The 25,415-nt window shown below is 39.6% G+C and overlaps 1 long non-coding RNA gene across 1 annotated transcript; it reads right to left on the reverse strand.

Moving 5' to 3' along the window:
• Positions 1 to 5,240: 5,240 nt before the first annotated feature.
• Positions 5,241 to 17,048, reverse strand: LOC136337514 (uncharacterized). The gene is made up of 4 exons (XR_010731845.1): positions 16,909 to 17,048; positions 11,011 to 11,086; positions 10,257 to 10,364; positions 5,241 to 5,354 (listed from the first exon to the last, which is right to left on the reverse strand). It is a non-coding gene; the product is annotated as an uncharacterized lncRNA (long non-coding RNA).
• Positions 17,049 to 25,415: the final 8,367 nt, after the last annotated feature.

The following is a 25,415-nucleotide window of genomic DNA, read 5'->3' on the forward strand; positions in this document are numbered from 1 at the left end:
TGAAGAGGTTGGTTTAGGGTGCATATAAGAAGACACAGAATCTGTCGGACACCACAAGATGACTTTTTCTTTTAATTGATTTGTTCAGGTGTATTAGAAAATGTTTGGAGAAAAGCAAAATGCCCTTTGAAGAGAGAGGGCAAGTCTGAAAAAGACTAAGCAGGTTAGGGAACACACTGCTGAGGCTTTGGAAGCAGAGTGAGAGAACAGGAGGTATTCCATGCAAAATAGCTTTTATAACCAAAGCAAGTGCATCCTCGGGGAATGAGATACCTGAAATTTGGCTCCTGATATGTCTCATTCCTGTGGGAGGGAAAGCTGGGGAGCATTAAGGATATGAATATTGATTGATAGGGAAGTTGAAAATCTGGTGTAACCAGGTCATCTGAGTTAAAATGATCCATTCTCTCCAGCTTAACTTCCACCTGCACCACCACAGAAAGAAACCACAGTTCCCATCTAGTTAATGATGTCTTCACTCTTGTAAAGAAAAATGGCTCTACTCCATTCTGAATATTCTTCAACTCTCCACAGCTTCTAGCCATTGATCAATAGCTATTAACTTGCTCCTGCTTCTGAAGCATCCTGACAATTAGGCTTCCTTCCTTCCTCCCTTCCTTCCTTCTTTCCTTCCTCCCTCCTCCCTCCCTCCCTCCCTCCCTCCCTCTCTTCCTCCCTCCCTTTTTCTCCTTTCTTCCTTTCTTCTTTTTCTCCTTTCCTTTCTTTCTTCCTTTATTTATTTTATAAATACGTCAGTTACCTGGAGTGCCAGACCCTGAGGGAAGATAAATGAGACCCAAACTGGTTCACATACTAATGTCATATGCTCTCCTTGGAGAGAGGGAGAGAGAGAGAGAGAGAGAGAGAGAGAGAGAGAGAGAGAGAAGCAAGAGGGGGAGGGGTGGAGAAGCAGATGGGTGCTTCTCCTATGTGTCCTGAATGGGAATCAAACCTGGGACATCCACATGCCGGGCTGATACTCTACCACTGAGCCAACCAACCAGAGCCACAACAGCATATTCTAAGCACCTGAACAGAGTCAGAGAGAACATCTCCGTTTCTTCGGATTCACTTTTTTCATATTTCCCCCATTGCCATCCTCGGCAATGCCCTCCAAAAATCATCAGGGCTTTAGCAACAATCTCCTGACAGGCCTCCTTTCCCAATGTGCTCTTCATGAAGGTACAGTGTGAAGCTGACTCCAACCCGTTTCCATCACCCAGCTATGCCGTGATCTTGTTTGGCAGAATAAAGTGACACCCCAGTTTGGTGTTGCTCTGACCAAAAAACTATTCTTCCCAACCAATGGTGGGGTTCAAATAATTTAACAACCAGTTTTCTTCCCTAATTACCATTTTAAGTATAAAAAAATAATATACTGAAAGGTAGTTTATTATTTCATGCATCTAATACTTAAGAACAATAATAGAGGTACACAAAACTAGATTATGTTATAAGAAAGAGTTTTAAAATATTAATGAAAAAGTATTAAATAATACCTGACAAAAAACAAAGTGTTATTTAAGATATTTCCACATTGCTTCTTGATTGGCATCCTCATTTGACATGTCCCCTCATGGAGACAGTGGTGGGCCAGTTTGCAATAGTTCAGCAGAACCGATACCTAATTTTGGACAGAATGAACAATACTACAGGTGCTTAGAATATGCTGTTGTGGCTCTGGTTGGTTGGCTCAGTGGTAGAGTATCAGCCCGGCATGTGGATGTCCCAGGTTTGATTCCCATTCAGGACACATAGGAGAAGCACCCATCTGCTTCTCCACCCCTCCCCCTCTTGCTTCTCTCTCTCTCTCTCTCTCTCTCTCTCTCTCTCTTCCCCTCTCTCTTTTTCTCTCTCCCTCTCCTACAGACATGGCTCAATTGGAGTGAGTTGGCCCTGGGCGCTGAGAATGGCTCCATGGCCTCCACATCAGGCGTTAAGAAGAGCTCAGTTTCTGAGCAATGGAGCATTGCCCCTGATGGGCAGAGCATCACCCCTTAGTGGGCTTGCCAGGTGGATCCCAGTCAGGGCGCATGCAGGAATCTGTCTCTCTGCCTCCCCTCCTCTCACTGAATAAAAAATTTAAAAATAATAATAATAAAAAGAATACACTGTTGTGCACATGAACATTAAAAAAGAATAAGGAATGTGAATTTGTAGTTCCACATTTGGTGGCTTTCCAGGCACCCACCTTAGAGAGAACCCTGACTACAAGTGCCATTTTAACAACAGGTTCACCAAATTCAACAAAAAATTAGGTATCGGTTCTGCTGAACTGGTGCAAACTGGCTGAATCCCACCACTGTCCCCACCTACTTCTATTGATCAGGTTAATTTTTAGGAGCTTAGCTCAAATCTCAAGAGATAGGAAACCTTGCCTTTGGCCAACCCCACTTCACTCATTATCACTCTCATCACCTGTAAAGTACTCTGAACATACACACACATGATTTTTATCTTCTCTTGTTCATGTGTTGTTATTTAATTGTTCCATGGTTCTGTGTGTTTGGCCTCCTGAGAAAAAAAAATCCCTTTTATTTGATATTCTCAAAGCACCTAATACAGAACTGTACTTGAAATAATAACATTTACAATGTTGTTCAACAAATATTTGCTTCATTATTAATTTCTTCATCATTAAATGTGGAAAAGAAAGAAGTGTTCCTCTTCCTTCCACATTTTATCAAAGTACTCTATTTACTCATTACTATGGCAACAGTGCCATTTCAGACTCCTCACATACACAGAGGGGGGCGGGTCACATTGAGCCCGCCTGTCTTTCATGCGTCCCCTGTGACCACAACACTACTGCTTTGCATGCATCACATTTTCATAGCCATCTCTTTCCTCTCAATCCCACAACCAAAGTGTCAGCGCAATCCTGTCTACCCTCCTGTCAGGAGCCAAGATGGAGGTAAAATCCATCTACCTCACCCACTGGACTCGACTCAGCCAATGAAACAGCCTGTTGAGTGCTGTAAAGATGGCTAGAGCACATCAAATGTGGAGCAACTTGGAAGGTTTCATTACCCATGTCTTCCATGTTACCTGGCACCGCCTGGAGCAGCCCGCATGGCAGAAACTCCCCGATGGCCTTTGGAGTCAGAGGTGTCTAGCTTTGAAAGCCAGGTCAGCCACTAACAAAGAGTATGAACATCAGTTACCTCCCTATGCCCCGGTGTCCTCATCTACGCACTGGAGATAACACCTTCTTTGCAGGATCACTGAGGGCATTAAATAAGACAATAAGGCCAATGTTGTCGCTTTCCACATTAATTCCTTTCCCTCTCGCCCTGCTTTGCCATAGCACTACCCCAGCCCTGCTCCTCTGAAAGTGTCACGCGCAGTAGCTTCTCCCTGGCACTGCACAGCACTTTTATTTTCAAGTGTTGTCAAGTCCGATCCAATCTACTTCAGCAGAAAGGGAATTAACTGGGTCTCAGCTAAGCCCAGGGTAGGAGCCACATTAGACTCAGCTGGGCTGGGGCTCAAGGAGATCTCCCAGATGCAGCCCTCTCAGGCTCTGGGCTGGGCTCTGCTCTCCTTCAGTTGTTGATGCTATTCTCAGGCTCCACGTGATCCACAATGGTGCAGGTGCTTCCCGCTTCCCAAGTTCAAGACCAACAAAAAACAACAGCCTTTTTAATCTTAGCTTTAAAAAAAAAAAAAAAGGATTTAGATGGACTCTTATTGGAATACCTTGAGTCATGGGCCCATCTCTGAGCCAGTGACTGCAGTCAGGGGGATATTAGCTGGATTGGCCAGGCTAACAAGCGAACACCGCGAGAGGGGCCACATTGCTGCACATCTTGAGTTTAGGAGATCTTCAGTTAAAATGGCAGGTGTCTGTTTTGAATTGAGGTGGTGGTCAGAGTCCAAACTGTTAGTGTCTGAGGGCCAGGAGAGGGGTACTTCTGAGTAAAGAAGCAAAAGGATGATTTTAGTGTTCCCAAAATGACTTTTGAGGGCTTTTTGCTTTGGCCAAATTCTATTGATCTGGGTCATGGTTAAGTGCACAGGTTCTAAGCTGACTGGGTCCAAATCCCGGCTCTGCCAATTCCTTAGCTTAGACAAGTTACTTCTCTAGCATCTGTTTCCTCATGAGTAAAGAATTATGGGCCCTGGCTGGTTTCTCAGAGGTTAGAGTGTCATCCAGCGTATAGACATCCCGGGTTCAATTCCCAGTCAGTGCACACAAGAGAAGCCATCATCTGTTGCTCCACCCCTCTCTCTCCCTCTTCCCCACCCCACAGCCAGTGGCTTGGTTGATTCGAGCATAGGACCCAGACGGGACTTGCCTGGTGGATCCCGGTCGGGGCACATGAGGGAGTCTGTCACTATCTCCCCTCTTCTCACCTAAAAAAAAAAAAAAGATAAAGAAAAAAGAAAAGAAAAGAAAAATTATGAGTAATAATAATCATCAACAAATAAAAGCTTAAGACAGTATTTGGCTTTGTAAGCACCCAGTAAGTCTCTTTTGTTAATGAGACTTTATAAGAGCATCCACAACACTGCCAAGGGCGTTAACATCGAACTACAAGTGGATAATTAAAGCTGTACATGCGGAAACCTCTTCAGAGCAATGAACCACATGTGGCTCTCCAAGTTTCCAAATGCCCTGCAATGTGAACACAAAAAACTTTGCACTGAACTAAAAAAAAAAAAAAAGTAATTAAAATGTAGTTCAGATAAATACTATTTAAAAAGAAAGAATGGCTATTGAATGCCCTACTCCTAGGGGCCTTTGTTTACCGAGCTCTTACATGGACGGGTATCTAACATGCACTTCATTAAACCAGGAAAGCTAGAGCCTGGCTAATTGCATACCTAGTAGCAGCATTCATTACAGAGGCCCCTTAATCAGATGGTTAGCTAGCCTGAGTGATTCCCCTTGGAAGGTGACCTGACTAGTATCTGAAAACACTCAGATGTCCCAGCCAGGTTGATGGAGGGCAGGAAATGTAACCTTTGACCGGGCAAGTGGTAACAATGTTGCCCTTTCTGCAACCAAGAACCAAAGGAATTAAAATTGAGTCAGTCACCAAGTAGATTGCATTTAGGGTCACCTATAAATCTCTCTGAAGCATTTACCAAAATGTTTACTTTTCTTAGTAATTTAAAACAAATGGGAACAGGCTTTGTACCAAACATTAGAAAAAGAAGCTGGGTCCCATCGTCCTGGTTCCATTCCAGCAGTCTGTCTCTCCGTCCGCGGGGAACACACTTTGCTCACCTCCTCAACATGACAGCGACACTGCACATTACGGTTCATCCTCTCACAGATTAGATATATTTCTGCCCCTTTCGCTGAATCAGTTGAAACGATTCTTCAGTAATGTACATATGTGGATGACCTGGAATTTTTTTTACAAACGAAAGCATAAACGATGAAAATGTGTTCCAGGTAATTTACTTTAAATCTGCCTTTGTTCTGCACTCCCATTTAATAGCATTTGGATTGTGTTTGCAGTGTCACCAAGAGCTTGCCTGGGACACAAGGGACCCAATTCTGTGGTTTTTCCTGTTTGTAGTTATGCTGCTTATTCTAGGGATGGGGTTAGGGCATCGTGGATGGAGCTGTCTTTCACAATTAAAACCAAGCACGTGTGAGTCTAAAAGCAGCCCAAACCGGAATATCAGCTTCAGCCTAGATCATAAGGTTTGGTCAGTAGAGTGTAAAGATTTGGGTGAAACTGTAACCGTGTTTTCGTACTTCCTTTCTCGGATGTCTCGGCATTGGCCAGGGCTACTTAAGGCCTGATGCAAAGCAAGTACCACTTTGATAATGCTTCTTCCTTTGACGCTACATCATGTTACACTTTTCAAGCAATATATTGATTTTAAAATTGGCTTCCTGACTTCTAAGTAATTGTCAATTCTTTTTTTAATGGAATTCCTGTCTACTGAATATACATTCCTTTTCTGCTTTTCGCCTTCTCTAAGTGAGGGGCATTTTGAATTTCTCAGAATCATTCTTGTGTTGAGATGAAAAAGTTGAGGACAGCACTCAGAGTTCTGATCCAGCTCCAGAACTTTCTCTACAGCTCCATGAGGGTTCTCTCAGCTCTATGTGTTCACATAATCCCCAAACTTTAACTTAAAACTCCACAGAACATGGTCTACTTGTAAGAGAGATGATTTTGTCTTCATCTAGCCAAAATTCCTATTTGCGTTTTACATTTGTTTTATTAGGATGGCGTGGTTTAATTGGCCTCTACCCCGTAGGCCTTGCTGGGAAAACATAACACAGGTAATTTCACTTGTAATCTAAACTTTTATATACACTGTCAGAAATGAAATGCTCTGTGGATCTGGAAATTACTGGGATAGACAAGGAAAGATTCTTAGGGGTCAGCTATCTTTCAGGATGTCCAACTTCAGTTTATTTCTTTTCTTTTTTAATTGATTTTAGAGGGAGAAAGGGAGAAACAGAGGGAGAGAGAGAGAGGGAGAAAGGGAGAGAGGAAAAGAGGGAGAGAGAGAGGGAGAGAGAGAGAGGGAGAGAGAGAGAGAGGGAGAGAGAGAGAGGGAAAATGAGGGAGAGAAACATCGATTTGTTGTTTCACTTATACATTCATTAGTTGATTCTTGTATGTGACCTGACTGGGCATTGAACCTGCAACCTTGGCATATCAGGTGATGCTCTAACCAGCTGAGCTACTTGGCCAGGGCCTGAGTTGTTTCTGAGAAGGCTTAAGATTATCTCTTTATTAGACACTCAGGTAGATGGAACTCTCTCTGCAATGAATACCCTTAAACATTATAGAAAAGTACTGAAAAGTAATAAAGGTTGCTATCTCTTAATGCTGTCTCTCTATGGTTGTGCTTCATTGTTAATCATTCATTCAACAGTGTTTCTTGAGTTTGGCAACATCCCCCTTAGACATCAGCAACCACTACCTCTGCCCTGGGTCCCACAAACTAGAGAGTGTGCCTTAGCCCATGCCCCATTTTCTAGACCAGTGGTCAGCAAACTCATTAGTCAGCAGAGCCAAATATCAACAGTACAACAATTGAAATTTCTTTTGAGAGCCAAATTTTTTAAACTTAAACTATATAGGTAGGTACATTTCTTATTGAGGTAGCACCCGCACGTGGTGTTTTGTGGAAGAGCCACACTCAAGGGGCAAAGAGCCGCATTTGCCTTGCGAGCCACCAGGGTTCTAGACCATGCTCCAGGTACCCAAGACCCTAAAATCCCCCATCCAAATGGCCCTGAGGAGGAGGTAAAGGACTAGCTATGGTGGAGTAGAGAAAGATAGAGCTTCAGTGTAAGGCTGGAGGTTCAGGATTGGAAGAGAAAGGAGGTTGGGGGGGACCAAGGCGCAGGGCTTCCACTTGCAGCTTTCCCAGGTCCTGCCTGCATGGATTGACTGGTGAAGGAGCAGACTGCTCCAGCACTCCTAAAGCCTCCAACCCAACTGGGAAGACAGATGGGGAAGAAGCAATTGGAAGGGTGATGGGTTCTGCAAATGAGAAGCACAGGGTGCTTTGGGAGCTTCTACCAAGGGGCAGGGAGCCAAACTGGAGTTGGGGTGGGTAGAAGAAAACAGGGATGTCTTCTGAAAGAAAGTCCTACCACAGGCCCTGGCTGGTTGGCTCAGTGGTAGAGTATTGGCCTGGCATGCAGGAGTCCCAGGTTCGATTCCCGGCCAGGGCACACAGGAGAAGTGCCTATCTGCTTCTCCACCCCTCCTCCTCTCTTTCCTCTCTGTCTCTCTCTTCCCCTCCCGCAGCCAAGGCTCCACTGGAGCAAAGTTGGCCCGGGTGCTGAGGATGGCTCTATGGCCTCTGCCTCAGGCGCTAGAATGGCTCTGGTTGCAACAGAGCAACGCCCCAGATGGGCAGAGCATCACCCCCTGGTGGGCATGCCAGGAGGATCCTGGTAGGGCGCATGCGGGAGTCTGTCTGACTGCATCTTAGTTTCCAACTTCAGAAAAATACAAAGAAAAAAAAGAAAGAAAGAAAGAAAGAAAGAAAGAAAGAAAGAAAGAAAGAAAGAAAGAAAGAAAGAAAGAAAGTCCTACCTCAATTTCCACCTACAACTTTCCATGCACCCAAGCCAAAATGTGTACACTAGGACTCAAATGCGTAACATCTACAACTTTATTATGCTTAAGTCTGATGTGCTAAAGTAACATCGTCTCTTTCAAGCAATCTTTACCAGTTTAATTCACAGAAATTTCTCTCAAGTTCCCCTTAATCGACAAATACACATTTTTCTCCTGTCAGCAGCTGAGTAGTGTCTTAAGAGCAAGATAAACCAATGTTTAAATAGAGAAAGTTGTTTTCTCATAAACTGTAGTGTATGAAGTTCACACCCTGCTGCCCATTTCAGATGTAGTTTGACTCCCAGCTCTATGACCTTGAACAAGTCCCCTCATCTGTACACTGGGGAGAACAGTGTCCATCTCAGAAGCTGGCATGAGGGATAATGGGATGAAATGCTTAAAGCATTAAGCACAGGGCCTAGGATGGGGTAACTGTTAGGTATACTTCTCTGTTCTCCCATTAACCTTAGAAACCCAGACTGGTTTTTAAAAACTTTGAATTTAAAAAAAAGAAGAAGAAAGAACTATTCTTTCTTCACTACTACTATTCTTCACACTCAGTAGTACTCTTCTTCACTTTAATGTTAAGAAGCCATGATTACGTTTTCTATAAGGATAGATACCAAATAATAAATGCACGCATGCCTGCTTAGATAGAGACAGAAACAGAGACAGGAAGAAAGCTACTTTTTCAAGGTGAAAAGAAATATAATAAACACAAATATCATCACTCAGACTTCTGTGTACCAATTCTATAGTTTGAAATCAGAGAAATGAATTCCTGACATGCAATGCCATCTTTGGACAGAAACTAAACAGAAATCATGTGGTGTTGCCATTGTTAAGTGTTTCAAACAAGTAAACAGATGTGGAGATGACAAGCATCATGACACTTCGGATTTCCTTTGAATGTGAGCATTCCTCCGCCTTCTGCTGTTATCTGGGAGGTAGCTGCTTCACACAACACTCCTTCCTCTTGGCTCCCCCAGCCTCTTACCTTCTAGACTCTACCTTTTAGTTTTACTAAATATACTTTCCAAAGATAACAGTCTCAGATACAGAATCAAATCCTGGAATTATCTAAACTCCAGTAACACATAATACATGAAAATCCATAGAATCATATAGCTCTCAGTGGGTTGATAAATAGCACTTTTATCCTCACCTTGGGTTTCTGGTGTGTTATGGTAATGTAACATGCCACTTTTCTGTATTTATTGGCTCTGCCTCCTTTTATTTATAGGGACTGACAAAACCAAACATCTATATTTTTTGTTTTGTATGGCTTTGGGGAGAAGGTGGATCTATAAATGCACTATTTTCAAGATAATGTAGTAAGTACACCCTAATAAAGGTTTTTTCTAACAGCAACGTGACTACCTCCATAAAGTAAATTTAAAGATAAAAGCTGTTTGGAAGTCTGTTTTGAGTTGTTGAAAAAAAATAATGGATGCAATAAATAAAATGTTAGAAAACAATTTATATAAAACCTCATACCTTTATTTCCAGCACACATCCAGCACTTTCACTGTCTTCTATGCAGTTTTCATTGGACACATGCATTTCACAAAACCACCTTAGTTTAAATGTCATTGTGACTTTTGCTTTCTAAACTTATCTCCCCAGTTTTCTACAGAACAAATTTTGTTCATTCACTGTGAGTCTATATAATGTAATTACTATTAATGGCTTCAGTCACAGTGATTTATATTTTTATAATTGTTGCCTTCTGAGAAATTTGAACTGTTTTAAAAATAGCACATAAGGTAGTGTTCCATTTTTCCAGATGGGAAAACTGAGGTTCCAAAGAGGTTATGGGACTATTCTGAGCAGATCCAGGACTGAAATCCACACTCCCAGAACCCAGGCCCAACCATGGCTTTCTGCTAAACCACAGCTGCTTCCTGTCCACCTAGGGTCTCTGCTTGGTCCTGACTGGATGTTGCAGTGCATGTACGTCACACAAAGATCACCTCCTACTTACCAGTTTTCCCAACCCAAGTGGACCAGGCAGCTGCTACCTGTCTTTACTCAACGCTGGTTTAGATACTATGTCCTAACCTGACAATTCATATGTGATTACTTCTGTTTTTAAAAAACTGATCCATATTTCATGGGAAGCTGAGCTCAGGTACCAGGTTCCACGCCGTTGCAATCCCGAGTCTCCTATCGTAGAACTGGAGGCTCTGTAAAGATGGTGCATACCTTTATGCAAATTTTACTGCATCCAAGCCAAATCGGAGGGCTGCTCCACCACTGTCCTGGAGGGAACTCCCTGGGGTACCTCTTGGTGCTTTGGGATGAGGCAGGAGCCTGGAGGGAAATCAGAGCTACGTGACTTTTTCAGAGACAGGGAGTCAAACCCGGAAGCCAACTCCTCCCCACACCAGCACGATTCTCAGCAGCTGGAGTCATGCATGAAAGGTTTTACTCTGGGCTGACAGAATTCGTGCCGTTCACACAGTCACAGAGCACGTTTTCTTCCCGCACACGCCATGAGCCTGCAGAGCCCCGGGAGGCGTTACAAAGGCAGATGGCAGCAGGGTTCAGCAGACCGTGGGAGTTCTGGTGAGTTCGAGTTTCCCTGCATGCCAGCTGAAACGGTGGCCCTCGCTAGGGTTTCAGCGGCCCAGCTGTCCACAAGGGAGCCAGGAGCACCAGCCCCCCATCCCCGCTGGCCCAGGAGGCCATCATGTGCCATAATTTTTAGTAATGGCTGAACACAGCTGCCTTTGAACTGATGACCTGGTAATCTGCACTAGAAAGGTCCAGATCCCTTTACAAATCCCCCAAGCCTCGCCATTTGTTTGACTTGTTGCTCTTAAAGTTTCACATCATTTTCAACACTTTAAGCCACCACTTCAAGAGCGTTATTGAGTCTGAGGGAGAAGGCAGCCCATGAACATGTTTTCTTCACCACTGTGCCCACTTCCTTTTTTTTTTTTCACAGCTCACCCACCAGAGCAAGCAGGCATATCATCAAGTTCAAGATTCAGTGCTGCTTCGCTCACTTGAAGGATCCACCTGCTGAGTATCTACAGAGGAATCAGCACATGAAGAAATGCTTTAGAGAACACATACATGCCAACGCAGGCAATTCTTCATGAAAAACAGTAATACAGCATCTTACAAGATTTCACAAGCATACAGATGGCTGCTCCAGGACTATCAAGCATTTGTCAAGAATGTTAGACAAAGAAAGTTTTATGTTTACAACGCTATTACTGCTGCTAGCTGTATTAGATTAATATAGAATTTGCAGACAAAAATATCATCTCACTTTCACTTCATGAGTAATATTGCACTAGTGCATGTTCTTGGAAATTGATGTATATAATAATATGCTTAAAACTGTGCATTTCTTTCTTAGTCTTCCCTCTAACCAACATTTCATAAATATTTCATGAATTGTCTGTGTGTTTATTAAGTATATACTATCTACTAAAGAAAACCAAAAATTGTATAAAATCTGGCATAATTAGAACTCCTGAATTATTTCAGAACTTTTTCTTTTTGACTAGTTTTATTATTTTTTTACAACTTCCTATTAGTTTATGGATTTAAAGACAACAAAACGTATCTAAAATCGGATGCAATTAAAAACATGTAGAATATGTCAGAATTGTGTTTTTCTTTTTCTTTTTTTAACGGTTATCATTTTTGCCACTTCCTGGTGCTTTGTGGATCTAAGGTATTAAGTTCTTTTATAGTCTATCAAAGCTGACAACTCACCTTGCACCCCAGCACCACTCCGTGTGAGGAACTCTCTGGGGGCCAGTATTTGGCAGCGTTATTTTTTATCTTATGTACTGATATTTATGACAAGACTGAGAAATGTGCGGGGTCCCCAACTCCCTCCTCAGCCCCTACACATATTTTATTCCAAAAGAAAAGTGATGTTTTTGTTCATGTTGTTTTGCAAAGTATCTAAACAGAGAAACATTGTACAAAAAGTTTTAATATTCCTTTGAGTTTGGGGGAAGAGGTATAAGGGCTTCTAATGAACAGCTTTAAAATAAACTAGCAAATGATATGCGCTTCCTAGTAGTATCATGAGTTTGAAAGTTCCAGATTAAAAATACCCTTCCAAAGCATCTTTTCCCCAAAACACTCGTCACGGTCCCTCACCGTGGGACACGGGGGAAGCAAGTGCAGTTGCCCTGATCTCCATATAATTGCTCTAGCTTGCTCTTCAAAGTCCACGTTCTAAAAGCATATTGGCCTTTTTTTTTTTATTCCCACCAGGTATTGAAGAACAGAAATTTTCTTCAAAGTAGACAACTTCAAACTAAAATGGCTTAACTACTGCCCATGCCACAGGACAATTCTTAAGCGAGAACTCCCTGCCATTTTTCCCAGGCTGTTAGGACTCAACCTAGACTCTTGCCTAAAGACACAAGAAATCAGGAGGATGGTCGGTGTTACTTTGATTACTGTATTTATCCTGGTCACTGAAGGGGTGAGCAGAAATGAAAAAATATTTCTGGAACCCTTAGCAGAGAAATTCAAATGGAACTTTACTATAAAGAGAAATGTGTTATATACAGAGAGCCACTATATCCTGAATTGGACAACTCTTTTTCTTAATGGCTTTAAGCAAAGCAAATATCTACTAAAGAATCCTTTAATGACCAAAGGGTTTTCTTAAGTATCAATATTGTCAGGACTCCATAGGCTTTAGCAATTATGCTGTATTAATCCACTCAGGCTGCCATAGCAAAATATCACAGACTGGGTGTCTTAAATAAGAGAGATTTATATTTGCACAGTCTGGAGGCTGGAAGCCCAAGGTCAAGATCTCAACAGGTTTGGTTTCCTCTGAGGCCTCTGTACTTGACTTGCAGATGACTGACTACCTTCTCCTGTGCCCTCACATAGTTATCCCTCCGTCTCGCTGTTTGTGTCCTAATCTTTTCTTCTTAGAAGGACAACTGCCATACTCCATTACAGTCTATCAATATTATAGTCACATTCTGAGGTACTGGGGGTTAAGACTTCAACATATGAATTTGGGGAAGTTACACAATTGCTCCCATAACATATGCTAATAAGAAACATAGGTAACGCTTAACTGGTAATGTTTGTTTGGGTTATTCATAATGTTCTTACATTTTCATTAATGCAATGGTGGCACTAAGTTACTTATCTGTCTATGTGGTGCTGAAAGACAGAAGACTTGAAATTCAAACAAACTTTAAAAAATTTTCCTGAGATTATATATAGAAGTACTTACTTTCCTGTAGCTATGAGATTCAACATACTCCTACTGGTAACAGTAAGGGGTTCAAAAGAAATTGCGATTTATCTGACATGTTTCTATGTAACCTGGTGAGGTAGAAAGAATATGGTAGTAGAAATCAAGAGAGTTGAGTTTCACCCTTACTGAAAGTGATTTTCCTCAGGGCACTTGTGGTTTATTTCCTCAGGGAAGGGTAACAGTTAAGAGTAGACTTCTGTAGTCAGACTACCTGGGTTTACAGCTACCACCTATTAGCTGTGTGATCTTAGGAAAACTACTTAATCTCTCTGTCATTCTGGTTCCTTATCTGTAAACAATACCTATCTAAAAGGGTGAGAGTAAATGAAGCTGTAACTTCAAAGTACTATAACAGTGTCTGTTGTGATGTAATAGCTTGGGTATTTACCATTTTTATTATCTAAAAAATATAAGAATTAAATGAGATACTTTCTGAAGTCCCTTTATTCACTAAAGCTAAGATAGTAATGTTGTTAATTGTGTTTTATATTCCTCAAAATTGCTGTTTGGCACTTGTATATCAACATATGTAGGCATTGTAGTATCTCAGGGGTAAATTTTCTTCATACTCTTTGTAAAAAGTTAGCTGATTTGTGCTATAGAGAATCAAATGCTCTGTGCATCACATTACCAGAAGCTCTTGAAATTACTTTGTATCAGTTCTTCAACATAACACAATATGCCCTAAAACACAAATAAGGTGGTACCCTATTGCTTTATGCTATATGTCTCTATTATGCAATAAAAATAATTTTCTTGCCTGACCTGTGGTGGCACAGTGGATAAAGCGTCAACCTGGAAACACTGAGGTTGCTGGTTCAAAACCCTAGGCTTGCCTGGTCAAGGCACATATGGGGGTTGATGCTTTCTTCTCCTCCACCCTTCTCTCTCTCTCTCTCTCTCTCTCTCTCTCTCTCTCTCTCTCTCTCTCCCTCTCTATAATGAATAAATAAAATATTTAAAAAAATAAAAAACATTTAAAAAAATAATAATAATAATTTTCTTTTGCTGTTATAATATTCAATATTTTATTCTGGGTAAGGCAAAGTAATAGAATTTTCCTGCCCATATTGAGGATACCAAAGCATTCTATAATTAATAAAAATACCAGACTGCTATGAAGGTCCCTTTCATTTAGAACATCAAGCATTTGAGACACTTTACCCTCAATTACAAATCTTTTATGAAAATAGCTGACAATTTAATTAATAATTAAGTAACATGAGGAACAAACCATGGATTAAGGAGATAAAAAATTGTAACTATTTGAAAACAATGGCCAAATGATTGTAGTTATATGGGAGGCTTGTTAAAAATATACATTCCCAAATCTATCTTTGAAGCACATTGGTAGGGCCAAGGACACTGTACTTTAGTGAATAATCCAGCCTGTCCTTAAAGCCAGGCAAGTTTGGGAAACACTACATTAGTCCAAAGATTAGATTACTAGAACCAGCCCTCAAGAGTGGCAATGGGAATAGAAAAGAGGGATAGAGACAGATACACTTAGAAGTGATAATCACTATAAACATTGATTATAGTATTCATGTCTATGTATTCCATTATTGTAGCACTCTTTATAATATATTTAAAGGCCACTTCAAAAGCATAAATTTCCAAGGAACTCTCCTTAATTAAATAAGAAAAATCTTTTACTTTTAGAATTTTTTTTTTAATTTTTATTTTATTTATTCATTTTAGAGAGGAGAGAGAGAGAGAGACAGGGGGGAGGAGCTGGAAGCATCAACTCCCATATGTGCCTTGACCAGGCAAGCCCAGGGTTTCGAACCAGCGACCTTAGCATTTCCAGGTCGACGCTTTATCCACTGCGCCACCACAGGTCAGGCTACTTTTAGAATTTTTAAAAAGGAAACTCTTAACTTATTTAGAAATCTTCTTTAACTTCAGAGGGAAAAAGCAATGGAAACTCAAATTTATAAGTTTATTAATTGTCCAGAAAATTCAGTTCAACCAATTTTTTTCCTTTCTTTTTCCTTTTTTTTTTTTTTTTTTTTTTTTTTTTTTTTTTTTTTTGTGAGAGAGATACAGACAGGAAGAGAGAGAGAAGAGAGAAGCATGAACTCAAAATTGCAGCGCTTTAGTTGTTCATTGATTGCTTCGCATACATGCCTTGACTGGGGGGCTCCAGCTTAAGCCAGTGACCTTGGGCTCAAGTCAGTGGCTTTGGGCTTCAAACCAGTGACCTTTGGGCTCAAACTAGCGGCCATGAGGTCATGTCTATGATCCCACACTCAAGCCTGCAACCTTGGAGTTTCAGACCAGGGTCCTCAGCACCCCACGTTGATGCTCTATCCACTGTGCCACCACCGGGTCAGGCAACAAGTACTTTTAAAATATTTTTAAGTAGTCATGTGAGGTGTTGGGGGAAATACAAGGATGGAGCCTTTTCCTTTCATAAACTTTTGATCTAGCAGAATGAAGAAGATAAAAATTCAACTAACTTAAAGAAGGACAATGTGAAAAATGGGGAAGAGGAAGATAAACAAACTGCCTTGAGGATTCTGGGGAAATGATATATTGCTCAGATATTAAGAAAATTTCTCTCCTGGGAAGAGAGGGGTTGGGGAACTGGGTGAGAAAGCTGAAGGGAATAAGAAGTACAAATTGGCAGTTACAGAATAGTCATGGGGATGTAAAGTACAGCTTAAGGGATATAGTCAATAATATTATAATGACTACACATGGTGCCAGGTGAGTACTTGATATAAATGGGGGAATGTTTGTAAATTATATGAATGTGTACCCACTATGCTGTACACCTGAAACTAATATAAAATGATATTGAATGTCAATTATAATTAAAAACTAAAATTTTTATAAGAAAAAGTTCTCCTGAAAAAGGTATTATTTGGGACAATCCAAAAGATAGGGAAAATTTCAACAGATATAAATATGGATGGAGGTACAGACAAATTGCATGAAGAAACCCCAGAGGAGGGAAGGCAGAGTGTGGACATAGGGTTAAAGGGTTGTGGGGCAATTCCAACATGGGATGGGGAAGGGGTTCTCATACCACCAAACAACTCTTGGACACCAGCTAGGTGTACTACAATTCAACTCAATTCTGACACTATCTGTTTGGAGATAGCACCAGATCCTACAGGCTAAGGGCCCAGCCCCACAGGACTGTGCTCTCCCCACTTCAGATGCCATGCTGTGCTTCTGACTCAACAGCTATAGACTGGAGGTTCCAACAACCTCCTCATTTGGTTCCATTAATTTGCTGAGAATGGTTCACAGAACTCAAAGAAACAAGTTACTTCCTAGACCACTACTTTATTATAATAGACTTTCAGGATTCAGAAAATGGCAGCGGAGTAGGCAGATGCACAGATGCCCAGCTCTCAACACCAAACTGGAATACAAATAAATTTAGAAAAAATCAGCATGAAAAACCAACACTGAACTGCAAGAACAGCTCTCAAAAACCAAGGAGCAAAGAGGAAGCCACAATAATCCTGGTAAGGAGTGCCTGAATCTCCTCTGCTTACAGGAACGGAAGGGGGGGGGTGAGGCTGAGAGCCCAGAGAGGATTTCACAGAGGAAAAAGAGCAGAAACTACTGCTCAAAGCCACTTACCTGGCGACCAGGGAGCAAGGTGGGTTGAAAAGACCAGCTTATCTCCCAAGTGGAAAGGACAGGAAGAGGGACAGACTGTGAGGGGCTAAGGTATGCAAGAAACAAAATAAAAAAGCTGACTCGTTAGTGCTGGAGGCGGCCATAGCTGGGGGAGGGACTGAACCTTTCACAAAACAGAGCTGAAGTGCTTCCGGATCAGAGATCTCCGGACATCTATCCAGCTCCAATCAGCGCAACAAGACACAGCTGAAAACAAGAAGTGGGGAGGAGGGGCAGTAACTCAGGTCTCCATGGAGATCTGAGATACACCTCCCCCTACTGAAGCTGAGAAAAAACCCTGCCCCCAGTGAGATTAGTTGGTGGAAGAGACCTTCAGCATCTCAGGTTACACCCACAGCATTCCTGGTTACAGTTTCAACGAAGCCCCCTGCTGAGATCAGTTAACAAGACTATCACCTGTTAAGAAAACAAACAAATCAAGACTTCAAAGCTGCCCAAATCCAAAAGTGGATTACAAATAATAGCTGATATCAACCCAAGAAGACCTAGAAATAACACAACTGAAAACTGGAGGCAGACAACACCAAGCCTAGACTCAACCAACTCTACAAATAAAAAAAAAAAGATGAGAAGACAAAGGAGTGCAATCCAAATGAAATCACAAGAGACACCTTCGAGAGATGAACTGAGTGATATGGAAATAATCAAACTTCCAGATGCAAAGTTCAAAATAATGATTGTAAGGATGCTTAGGGATCTTAGAACAACAATGGAGGGGCAGTTTGAAAACCTAAATAAAGAAATAGCAAGTATAAAAAAGAATCAGTTGGAGATGACAAATACAATATCAGAAATAAAGACCACAATGGAAGGAATTAAAAACAGGATAGATAGAGCAGAGGATCGAATCAGCAAGTTAGAGGAAAACTGGAATGAAGGCATGAAAGCAGAGAATAAAAGGGAGAAAAGACTCAAAGAGTCAGAGGAAACTCTTAGAGAGCTCTGTGACAACATGAAGAGAAATAACATCCGCATCATAGGGGTTCCTGAAGAAGAAGAAAAAGAACAAGGGATAGAGACTTTGTTCAATCATATCATAGCTGAAAACTTCCCTAAATTAATGCAAGAGAAACTCTCACAAATCCAAGAAGCACAGAGGACTCCATTAAAGAGAAACCCAAAGAAACCTACACCAAGACACATCATAATTAAAATACCAAAGCTAAGCGATAAAGAGAAAATATTAAAAGCTGCAAGAGAAAAAAAAGTTATCACCTACAAAGGAGCCCCCATAAGGATGACATCTGACTTCTCAACAGAAACACTTGAGGCCAGAAGGGAATGGCAAGAAATATTCAAAGTAATGCAGAACAAGAACCTACAACCAAGACTACTTTATCCAGCAAGGCTATTGTTTAAAATCAAAGGAGAAATAAAAAGCTTCCCAGACAAAAAACAACTCAAGGAATTCATTACAACCAAACTAATGCTGCAGGAAATATTAAGGGGCCTGGTGTAAACAGATCAAAGTGGGAAAAGAATACAGAAAAAAAAAAAAAAGGAATACACCTTTAAAGAAGAAAATGGCAATAAACAACTACATATCAATAATAACCTTAAATGTAAATGGATTAAATGATCCAATCAAAAGACATAGGGTAGCTGCGTGGATAAGAAAACAGGACCCATACATATGTTGATATGTTGTCTACAAGAGACACACCTTAGAACAAAAAACACACATAGATTGAAGGTAAAAGGATGGAAAAAAACGTTTCATGCAAACGGAAATGAAAAAAAAGCTGGGGTAGCAATACTTATATCAGACAAATTAGACTTTAAAACAAAGGATATAGTAAGAGATAAAGAAGGCCACTACATAATGATAAAGGGAGTAATCCAACAGGAAGATATAACTATTATAAATATCTATGCACCTAATATAGGAGCACCCAAATATATAAAACAGACTTTGATGGATTTAAAGGGCGAGATCAACAGCAATACTATAATAGTAGGGGATTTCAATACCCCACTAACATCACTAGATAGATCCTCAAGAAAGAAAATTAACAAAGAAACAGCAGACTTATTGGAAACACTAGATCAACTCGATTTAATAGATATCTTCAGAACCTTTCACCCTAAAGCAGCAGAATATACATTCTTTTCAAGTGCTCATGGTACATTCTCTAAGATAGACCACATGTTAGGGCATAAAAGTGCTCTCAACAAATTTAAGAAGACTGAAATCATATCAAGCACTTTCTCCGATCACAACGGCATGAAACTAGAAATGAATCACAGCAGAAAAGCTCAAAAATTCTCAAACACATGGAAACTAAATAGCAGGGTGTTAAATAATGAATGGATTAAGAATGAGATCAAAGAAGAAATAAAAAAATTCCTAGAAACGAATGACAATGAGCATACAACAACTCAAAATTTATGGGACACAGCAAAAGCAGTGCTGAGAGGGAAGTTCATAGCACTACAGGCACACTTTCTGAAGCTAGAAAAAGCTCAAATAAACAACTTAACCCTGCATCTAAAAGAATTAGAAAAAGAACAGCAAGTAAAGCCCAAATGTAGTAGAAGGAAGGAAATAATAAAGATCAGAGCAGAAATAAATGACATAAAGGCTAAAGAAACAATACAGAGGATCAATGAAACTAGGAGCTGGTTCTTTGAAAAGGTAAACAAGACTCAAGAATCTTTAACTAGACTCACCAAGAAAAAGAGAGAGAGGACTCAAATAAATAAAATTAGAAATGAGAGAGGAGAAATAACAACTGACACAACAGAAATACAAAATATTGTAAGAAAATACTATGAAGAACTGTATGCCAAAAAACTAGACAACCTAGATGAAATGGACAAATTCCTTGAAACATACAATCTTCCAAAAATCAATCTAGAAGAATCAGAAAACCTAAACAGACCGATTACAACAAAGGAGATCGAAACAGTTATCAAAAAACTCCCAACAAAGAAAAGTCCGGGGCCCGATGGCTTCACAACGGAATTCTACCAAATATTCAAAGAAGAACTAACTCCTATCCTTCTCAAACTATTTCAAAAAATTCAAGAGGAAGGAAGATTTCCATGCTCCTTTTATGAGGCGAGCATAATTCTGATTCCAAAACCAGGCAAAGACAACACAAAGAAAGAAAATTATAGGCCAATATTTCTGATGAATATAGATGCTAAAATCCTCAACAAAATATTAGCAAACCGGATCCAACAATATATGGAAAAAATCATACACCATGATCAAGTGGGATTTATTCTGGGGAGGCAAGGCTGGTACAATATTCGTAAATCAATCAATGTGATTCATCACATAAACAAAAAGAAGGAGAAAAACCATATGATAATTTCAATAGATGCAGAAAAAGCATTTGATAAAATCCAGCACCCATTCATGATCAAAACTCTCAGCAAAGTGGGAATACAGGGAACATACCTCAACATGATAAACATACCTCCCATCTATGAGAAACCCACAGCCAACATCATACTCAATGGGCAAAAATTAAAAGCAATACCCTTAAGATCAGGAACAAGGCAGGGGTGCCCCCTTTCACCACTCTTATTTAACATAGTCCTGGAAGTCCTAGCCACAGCAATCAGACAAGAAGAAGAAATAAAAGGCATTCAAGTTGGAAAAGAAGAAGTAAAACTATCATTATTTGCAGATGATATGACATTGTATATAGAAAACCCTAAAGTCTCAGTCAAAAAACTACTGGACCTGATAAATAAATTCAGCAAAGTGGCAGGATATAAAATCAATACTCAGAAATCAGAAGCAATTTATACACCAACAATGAATAGTCAGAAAGAGAAATTAAGGAAACAATCCCCTTCACAATTACAACCAAAAAAATAAAGTACCTAGGAGTAAACTTAACCAAGGAGACTAAAGACTTGTACTCGGAAAATTACAAAACATTGATAAAAGAAATCAAGGAAGATACAAACAAGTGGAAGCATATACCGTGCTCATGGTTAGGAAGAATAAACATCATTAAAATGTCTATATTACCCAAAGCAATTTATAAATTCAATGCAATACCAATTAAAATACCAATGACATACTTCAAAGATATAGAACACATATTCCAAAAATTTATATGGAACCAAAAAAGGACACGAATAGCCTCAGCAATCTTAAAAAAGAAGAATAAAGTGGGAGGTATCACACTTCCTGATATCAAGTTATACTACAAGGCCATTGTACTCAAAACAGCCTGGTACTGGCATAAGAATAGGCATATAGATCAATGGAACAGAACAGAGAACCCAGAAATAAACCCACAGTTCTATGGACAACTGATATTTGACAAAGGAGGTAAGGAAATACAATGGAGTAAAGATAGCCTCTTTAACAAATGGTGTTGGGAAAATTGGACAGCTACCTGCAAAAAAATGAAACTAGATCACCAGCTTACACCACTCACAAAAATAAACTCAAAATGGATAAAAGACTTGAATGTAGGCCGTGAAACCATCTTAGAAGAAAACATAGGCAGTAAGCTCTTGGACATCTCTCGGAGCAATATATTTGCTGATTTATCTCCATGGGGAAGTGAAATAAAAGACAGGATAAACAAATGGGACTATATCAAACTAAAAAGCTTTTGCACAGCTAAAGACAACAAGAACAGAATAAAAAGACAAACTACACAATGGGAGAACATATTTGACAATATGTCTGATAAGGGGTTAATAACCAAAATTTATAAAGAACTTGTAAAACTCAACACCAGGAAGACAAACAACCCAATCCAAAAATGGGCAAAAGAGATGAATAGATACTTCTCCAAAGAGGACATACAGATGGCCAATAGGCATATGAAAAAATGCTCAACATCACTAATCATTAGAGAAATGCAAATTAAAACCACAATGAGATATCACCTCACACCAGTCAGAATGGCGCTTATCAACAAAACAACACAGAATAAGTGCTGGCGAGGATGTGGAGAAAAGGGAACCCTCCTGCACTGCTGGTGGGAATGCAGAATGGTGCAGCCACTGTGGAAAACAGTATGGAGATTCCTCAAAAAACTGAAAATTGAACTGCCTTTTGACCCAGCTATCCCACTTTTAGGAATATACCCCAAGGACACCATAGAACGGCTCGAAAAGGAGAAATGCACCCGCATGTTTGTGGCAGCATTGTTCACAATAGCGAAGATCTGGAAACTGCCCAAGTGTCCGTCAGATGACGAGTGGATTAAAAAGCTTTGGTACATATATACTATGGAATACTACTCAGCCATAAGAAATGATGACATCGGATCATTTACAATAACATGGATGGACCTTGACAACATTATACGGAGTGAAATAAGTAAATCAGAAAAAAAACTAAGATGAATCCATACATAGAAGGGACATAAAAATGAGACTCAGAGACATGAACAAGAATGTGATGGCAACAGGGGCGGGGAGTTGGGGGAGGGGGGAGGGGGTGAAGAAGGAGAGAGGGGTTAGGGGAGGGGAGGGGCACAAAGAAAACCAGATAGAAGGTGACAGAAGACAATTTAACTTTGGGGGAGAGGTATACAGCACAATCAAATGTCAAAATAATCTAGAGATATTTTCTCTCAACATATGTACCCTGATTTATCAATGTCACTGTATTAAATTTAATAAATAAAAAAAATTTCAAAAAAAAAAAGACAGCACCTGAAAAAAAAAAATAGACTTTCACACAGGAATAGCTAGGTGGAAGAGGTGCATAGGGCAAAGTATGAGAAAGAGCATGGAACATTCTCCCCATATCTCCCACATGGTCACCAACTGGAAGTTTTCTGAACCTTCTCCTTTGAAGATTTTAATGGAGGCTTTATTATTTATGAAGGATTGATTAAAACATTGGCTACTAGTAACTTATTCAACTTCCAGCCCCACTACCCTGCGGGTCAGGCTGATGAAACTGAACTTCCAACCTTTGAATCACATGGTTGATTCTCAGGGCAATCAGCACCCATTCTTAGATGTGGTCCAAAAGTCACATCATTAGCATATCAAAAGACACCTTTGCAGCTCTCATCACTCTGGAAATTTCACAGGTTTTATAAGCTCTGTGCCAGAAACAGTACTGAAGACCATCACTTTGATAGATAATAAGGTCCATATTGGATGGTGGCAGGTAACAGTGCTAATAGGGTTTCAGTTAGCCAACATCACTCAGGCTAAAATAGTGATGCTAACTCAAGGGCAGCAAAGCATCATCGAAGATTTTCCCGTTAGTGATAAAGTGAAATTTTCTTTAGAAAAATGTACCTAGTAATGATCAGGAAATGGAGTAGAAGAAAGAACCAAAGCTAGGGAGTTTTAATTTCATGAAAGAATTCATTTTCTCCACTTTCAAGATGATTTCTTTCATGAAGCTGAAACTCACAAATAGTTAAAAGTACTTGTTACCAAACTTCAGCATGATCAGAACCATCTGAAAAGCTTGTTCAAACACAGATTGCCACAATTACATCTGAGGATTTAATCACTCCTTTCCGCAATTGATAGAACTACTGAGCAGCAAATCAGCAATGATATAGAAGAAATGAACACTACCATCAACCAACAGGACCTAAATGGTAGTTATAGAACTCCACTTATAAGAGCAGAGTACACATTCTTTTCAAGCATCAATAAAACATATACCAATGTAGACCATATGCTGGGTCATAAAACAAGATTCACAAATTTAAAAGAATATTTTCATACACCAATGATGAAACTTCAGAAAATAAACTTAAAAAAATCCATCCTTTTAAAATTGCAACAAAAAATAAATAAAATAAAATATCTAAGAATAAATTTAACAAAGGATGTGAAGGACCCATCCATATCCTGAAAACTACAAAACATTATTGAAAGATATTGAAAACAACAAAATGAAATGGAAAATATTCCATATCCATGGATTAGAAGAATCAACATAGTTAAAATGGCCACGTTACTCAAAGCAATATACAGATTTAATGTAATCCCCATCAAAATCCCAATGTCATTTTTAAAAGAAATAGAACCAAGAAATCACTAGCTTTGTATAGAACCATTAAAAAAAAACCACATAGCCAAAGCAATCCTAAGAAAAATGAATGAAGCCAGAGGTATCACACTACCTGACTTCAAATTATACTATAGAGCCATGATAATCAAAACAGCATGGTATCAGCAGATCAGACATATAAACCAATGGAACAGAATAGAGAGCCCAGAACTAAAGCCACGTGCATATGGACAAAGGGGCCAAAAACACACAAAAAAGAAACCAAAATCTCTTCAATAAATGGTGCTGGAAAAATTGGAAAGCCACATGCAAAAGAATAAAACTTGACTACAGTTTGTTCTCCTGCACAAAAATTAATTCAATGTGGATCAAAGACCTAAATATAATACTTGAAACTATAAATTACATAGAAGAAAACATAGGTACTAAGCTCATGGACCTTGGCCGTAGAGAACAATTTATGAATTTGACCGCAAAGCAAGGGAAGTAAAGGCAAAAATAAATGAATCAGACTATATCAAACTAAAAAGCTTCTGCACAGCAAAAGAAACTGAAACAACAAAAAATAGGCAGCCAACTAAATGGGAAATGATATTTGCAAACAACAGCTCTGATAACAGGTTAATATCTAAAATATATGAAGAACTCACAAAGATCAGGAACAAACAAGCAAACAATCCAATTAAAACATGGGGAGAGGACATGAATAGACACTTCTCCTAGAAAGAAATACAAATGACCAACAGATATATGAAAAGATGTTCATCTTCACTAGCTATTAGAGAAATGCAAATCAAAACTACAATGAGATATCACCTCATACTTGTTGGATTGGCTATTAACAGCAAGACAGGTAATAAAAAATGTTGGAGATGCTGTAGAGAAAAAGGAACCCTCATTCACTGCTAATGGAAATGCAAATTAGTATAACTATTATGGAAGAAAGTATGGTGATTCCCCCAAAAAATTAAGAATAGAATTACCATATGACCCAGCAATCCCTCTACTGGGTATCTACCCCAAGAACTTGAAAACATTGGTACACGAAGACACATGCACCCCTATATTCATCATAGCGTTATTCAGTGGCCAAAACACGAAAACAACCAAAGGGTCCCTTGATAGAGGATTGAATAAAGAAGATGTGGTACATATATACAATGAAATACTGCCATAAGAAATGATGACACAGTGACATTTACAACAACATGGATAGACCTTGAGAACATTATACTGAGTGAAATAAGAAAATCAGGAAAAAATGAGGAACTGTATTATTTTACACATAGGTAGGATATAAGACTGACACTCATGGACATAAATAAAAGTGAAGTAGTTATGGGGGAGAGAATATGGGGGAAGGAAGAGGGGAGGGAGTAAAAACGGACAAATAATAAGGTGACAAAAAAAGATTTGACTTTGGGTGATGAGTATACAATATAATCAACAGTTCAAATGCTATAGAAATGTTTACCTAAAG

Source organism: Saccopteryx bilineata, chromosome 5, assembly GCF_036850765.1.
Source record: "Saccopteryx bilineata isolate mSacBil1 chromosome 5, mSacBil1_pri_phased_curated, whole genome shotgun sequence".
Classification (NCBI taxonomy): Eukaryota; Metazoa; Chordata; class Mammalia; order Chiroptera; family Emballonuridae; genus Saccopteryx; species Saccopteryx bilineata.